At 44.6% G+C, this 5,481-nt stretch overlaps 1 long non-coding RNA gene across 1 annotated transcript; it reads left to right on the plus strand.

Moving 5' to 3' along the window:
* Positions 1-623: 623 nt before the first annotated feature.
* Positions 624-3,753, plus strand: LOC144889328 (uncharacterized). The gene is made up of 2 exons (XR_013621698.1): positions 624-832; positions 1,633-3,753. It is a non-coding gene; the product is annotated as an uncharacterized LOC144889328 (long non-coding RNA).
* The last annotated feature ends 1,728 nt before the right edge of the window (positions 3,754-5,481 follow it).

Below are 5,481 nucleotides of genomic sequence, written 5' to 3' on the forward strand. Positions count from 1 at the left end.
GTTACGTAGACGGAAGGTTGTCATTTTTCTTTAATAATCCATATATAATGGATTTAGACCCTGGTGTTGGGCTAGCGGCTAGGGTGCTGGCTTAGGATAAAAAAAAAACCAAGGATCCTGGGTTCGAATCCCGGTCGATTGCTGAAATTAACGCAAAGGGGGTTGACTCAGCCTGTCATCCTTCCGAGGTCGGCTAATTGAGTACCAGTTCACTGGTAATTCCCTGCTTGTCGTTAAAGGCGGCAAAAAGGGTTGGCGTCAGGAAGGGCATCCGGCCGTAAAACATTGCTTCAAAAAGGGGACCGAAAAACAACAACAACCACGGTTCCCGAAAAAGGCCAACCCCCGCTTTGCAGGGAAAAATGGCCTCTAAAGGTGGTTATTTTTTTATTTATAATCCATATATAATGGAGCAAGTGTATGTATGTATGTATCATCTTCTGCTCCGAGAGGATTTGACTTGGGAAGCTGAAACCTCAATGGATTAATGAGGGCACCTCGAAGGTGTGCAGGTGCAAGTTTCATTTAACCATCTTGGTTACATTTTTCATTTTTCTTGGTTTCATTTTTCTTCACCCATCTTGGAATTTGGGGGGTGGGGGGGGGGGAGGGGATTTGGGGGGATGTTCACATTGAAATTATCCGAGCTATATAACCGCAATGTATGATATATGCACATTGGCAGTAGGCATGTTTTTGCTTCATATAAGTAACCCGGGTTTATTATTTTTCCTGGAGTGTTTGAGGCAGTGATCTGTTGCCTATACACCACCCAAATAAAGGGATGTGTCGGAAGAGCGTGTTGCATGCTTGGAGCAAGATCACCTATAGGGTGAGTACTCTGCTATGGTGTTAATAATCATAAAGATAACAACATGCCCCCCCCCCCCCCCCACACTGTCTGCCCCCGTAGGGACCAGGTACTTCTAGTATATACAATTGGAATACGTTTAATATAATTGAACTGAAGTTGTTCCTGCATCCATAAGTTGAATTTTTTTCCCAGTTGCAGTGATTGTGAAAGAATATTACCAACGCCCCTTATTGGGCAACCTTTCCCTGTGCGTTCACGTAACAGCTCAAATTGTTGATTTGCCTCAAAATTATATTCATCAAGTTGTATTTCTGATGTGAGGACGAAAATAATGCTCTTGGTCGAGCATTTCCAATGACTCAAATGTTTAATTCTACCGTCTTCAACCAAATCCGTCGGCTGGAGGTTTCCGCATTATGTTTGTGAATGGTTAATCATCAGTCTGTAAAGTTATCCAAGGTTAATGATTCGCTAACCTTGGCTGAATGTAACTTAATCAGAGTGTCATGTACTGCAGAGCACACAAAATTGTAGGGGCACAGGTTACTTACTGTTCGATCGGCCGGTTATTGGTGGAAGGAGATGAAGGAAATGGAACCAATAAATTCATAAACTAGTCTGAATGAATTATTAACCAAAATTTACTTCCATCATAATCATTCAACCTGCAATTACTACAAGAAAAAGGAATAAAGTAACTGACTTGCATAATAATTTATGATTTGTGTGCAGACCTTGGTATTTGGAGATAAAAGAAGAAAAAAAATCAATTGGTTCTGAATGTTGTTCTTTTTTTTCTTTTTCATTTGTGTTGCCAGAGATAACCTTTGTGGAAGAGGAAGGAGAAATTGTCAGTGGAGGAGATGGTACTGAAGAAGCAATATGCTTGTATGATTTCACTCTCGCTTCGAGTAATGCGACGGAGACCACAATGCAATTGCTCCGGTGGACTGGCGAGCTCAGACTTCGATGAGCTCGTCAACCTGAAGAACTGTCGTTTGCAATAGCCGGGCAGAAAATTACTTACACCTTTGATTCACCTTTGCGAAGGTGCTTTCGCTGTTGTGTTGCAGGATGACAGAAAGCACAGCTCCATGCATGTCCACCCCCGCATCCCTCACCTCGACCTCTCCCTCGCCCCAACCCCTCTCAGGAATGTGGTCGTGGTGTAGAATCGCTGCCTGATCTCGGAAAGCAAGCTCTCGCCTGCACCTGTCAAACCAAAGGCACACCCCAAGGCCTGCAGGCGAGAGAGCCTGCTTTGAGTGAAGGCAAATGCAGCATGTCATAACAACACCTCCATTAGCCAGAGGCAGAGGACGGGCCTTGCCATGAAAAGTAACCCATGCACGTGACATTGAAAGCACGACTCCAAGGTGTATGTTTTTCATTTACAGCAAGCAACGTGCCCTTCAAAAGCTTCCATGGGCTTTTCCACTCGGGAAAGAAAATTCTAGAATATTGTCCCAACATGGGTCTGCCAATGACCCATGTCTCAGTAGTGTACAAGATAAGAAACTATAGAACCCTACTTCTAGCTGTGTCAGTGAAAGAGAAAGAAAACATCACATTGCACTTCTGTCTGCTCACCTCCACAATGATTCCACTCATTTATTTCATGTATATATATATATATATATACTGTATAAGCATGGACAAACTATGCTGGGAAGGCAATGACTAACCATTCGGTATATCTCTTGCCAAGAAACTGCTTCGAATCGAAAGCATCAATGCTCTATCTCTCAAAAAAAAAAAAAAAAAATACTAGATGGCCCGTTGCAGCTAACACCTGCAAACCTACCCCCTTTAATCTATTTACCCAGCAACCCTTCTCCCAATCCCCTCTACCCCTTTACACATTTGCCTCAACCCCACCATCCACTCCCACTTATTCTCCTTTTCCCAGTTCCTTCTTTACACCTTCACATACTTCCACTAAACCCAATCACTCACTTCTGTCAACCCCGTCATCCACTCCCACTTATATCCCCATCTCTCACGACCTTTTCTACCTCTTCACCTACTTCCCTTAACTCCTTCGCCCAGTCCCCTCTTTCACTTCACTGTAACTTTCCCCCTTTACCCATTCATCTACTCCTCCATACCATTTCACCCACTTCCTCCTTTACCTTCTTCTGAAATATTTATCCACTCCTCTGTTTACCTGTTTGCCCACTTCACCAATTTATCTGGGTCATCCCCGAGTCTACTTCAAATGTTGCTTTCCAGCAGAGAACACAGTTAAATTTACCATATAAAACACAATGTCAGTTTGTGTGTTTGTACAGATGTCTGTCCCCCTTCATAAGGGTAGGTTTTAAAGGCCAATTCTTTGAACTCGAATGTTTGTTCACTACGGTCTATTTTTAGATACCATCACTACGATACCATCTACGGTCTATTTTTGAGGATAAAACAAACTCAAATAACATTTTCCATAAAAGAGTAATTATGTGTCTTCTATAGGTTGAGATGGTTTGGTCATGTGTTGAGGAAGGATGAAAGTGACTGGTTGAGAAGAGTGATGGAAATGAATGTAGAAGGAAGTAGAGGACGGGGAAGACCGAGAAAGACTTGGCTGAAGATGGTGAAAGAAGAAATGCGGGCAAGGGGGTTAACAAGGGGAGATGCAGAAAATAGGGCAAAATGGAGAAGATTGTCATGGGGACCGCAAGGCCAACCCCCGCTCTAGCAGGGAAAATGGCCTTAAAATGCATGTTGTTGTTGTTGTTGTATGTGTCTTCTATTGGAATCGTAGATGGTGGCTTGCAAACCCAGCCTCAATGGCGGTGTACAGAAGCCTTTTTTTTTTTATCACAATAAATAGAAGGTGCAGGGAAGCGAAATTCGCTGCACGTGATGTGCAACAAGCACATTGTAAAATGAGTGTTCATTTACATTCATATGGTGTCTAATAAATAAAGAAGATGCAAGCACATGACAGTAGGCCCAGGCTTCACACTTCAGCACGCTCATGAGGCTGCACCATCGAATCAACTGTTCCAACCTGTCATGTTACACACTGAACTGCCAGCGTTGGAAGTCAAAGTCGAACCGCTTGTGGGTGAGGGCATGGGTGAGTGTGAGTGCATGTGTTTGGATGCAAGTATAGTGCATGGTGGTGACGTGATTAGTATGGACAAAGAGAAGGAGGGAGAAGGAATGCCACCCGGGGAGCCACCATTATAGACATACTGGTTAGTTCGAGGACCGAGATGGCTACCCACTGCGTTTATGGAAATGGAACCGGCTCCGGTTGAGCTGATGGAAAAGCAAGGGGTGCCACATGATGTTGTATGTAATCCCCTCTGATGTGGTTAGGAGTAGGAGGTCATGCTCCTTCCAGGTCCTTAGGAGGCTCCTAGAGAATGAGAGGAAGACAGCACAAGGTGTGCATGCTGCAGGTCCCACATAAGCCTTGTAGAAAAGCAGGGGGCCGGTTAGGGGATGCGTAAGCTACAATTTACCAATTTACCGACGAACCCTGGAGAAAGGGAGGGGGATGACGGATGGTACATTTTTTAGGGTGCCACCCACGAGTATTGGCGAAAAGGTGGGGGCACCAGGACTGTTAGTGAGGGGCCATGTGTGTGCCTCATGGAGGATTCACGTCAGAGGTGGATGTGGTGACCGAGCTTGCAGGGCTCCGTGGGGTCCAGTAGTGGCTCCAGGAGGCAAGGTAGAGATGGAAAATAGAGTAGGCAGTAGATTGATGGACACGGCAATAGAGGGAAAATTGGACATTGTTAAATTGACATAGAATTCGGTATAAAAAGAGAATTGGACTTGATTTCAAGCTAACATTTTACAGAGTTGATTTTAATACAGTGTTCATGACATAACTTATGATGCCTTCCTCCTTCTACCTTCTCTTGTCCCAACACGGCTAGAGATAAATGGAGGAGTGAACTATACTGGTGGATGTAATTGAAGATTTGGAGTCTGGTGTGTACCAAATTTATAGGAGAGCAAATGGTGTGAAATTGGCATGTGGAATGAGGGATAGTTAGGTAAATGGGATTCAACTGTTTTGAAACATGCAAGCTGCAGCGGTGCTAGTGCTGATGGAAGCAAAGGAATTAATAATTGGGTGCAAATGTGTACTTGGGTTGGGAGTGTGGCCCGAGCTTAACCCAGAGTTTGGAGAAGATGTGCATTGGGCCCTGAGAGGCATGAGCGGTAGAGGCCACCCAATGCCAGAAGGGAATGGGGGAATTGCTAAATTTTGTTGTTGTTGTAGACCTGGGTATCCGAGATGGTGAGTGCCAGAGAGCACATGCCATGGGTTGCTAGTGAGTGCCTCCATGATCCAGATAGAGTGTGGTAGCACTCAGTGGCCTCAGGAACTCGGGATTTCTGCATTGTGGAGGAGGCAGGGAACCTGTGGAGGGGGCCACATTTTCCAGCTACGAGATTGTTCTGGAGTACAGGCAAGCAGATTTGAGGGCTTGTCTCAAATTCAAGGATGACACCAGCATGCAGAGCAGTGGGTGAAATTGATTGCCAGAACCATGATGGAGAGGGGGAAGAGTAAAAAATCAACAAAGTGTTTTGAAAGTACTATGATAGAATAGCAATGCTTTCCCATTCACACCATTCAATGCCTACAGTCACCGGAAAGAAGAGGAGTGGAGCAATTGGCATTTCCGAGGACCCATTGAGTC

The sequence above is a fragment of the Myxine glutinosa genome, unplaced genomic scaffold (genome assembly GCF_964187855.1).
Source record: "Myxine glutinosa unplaced genomic scaffold, kmMyxGlut1.1 SCAFFOLD_2729, whole genome shotgun sequence".
NCBI lineage: Eukaryota > Metazoa > Chordata > Myxini > Myxiniformes > Myxinidae > Myxine > Myxine glutinosa.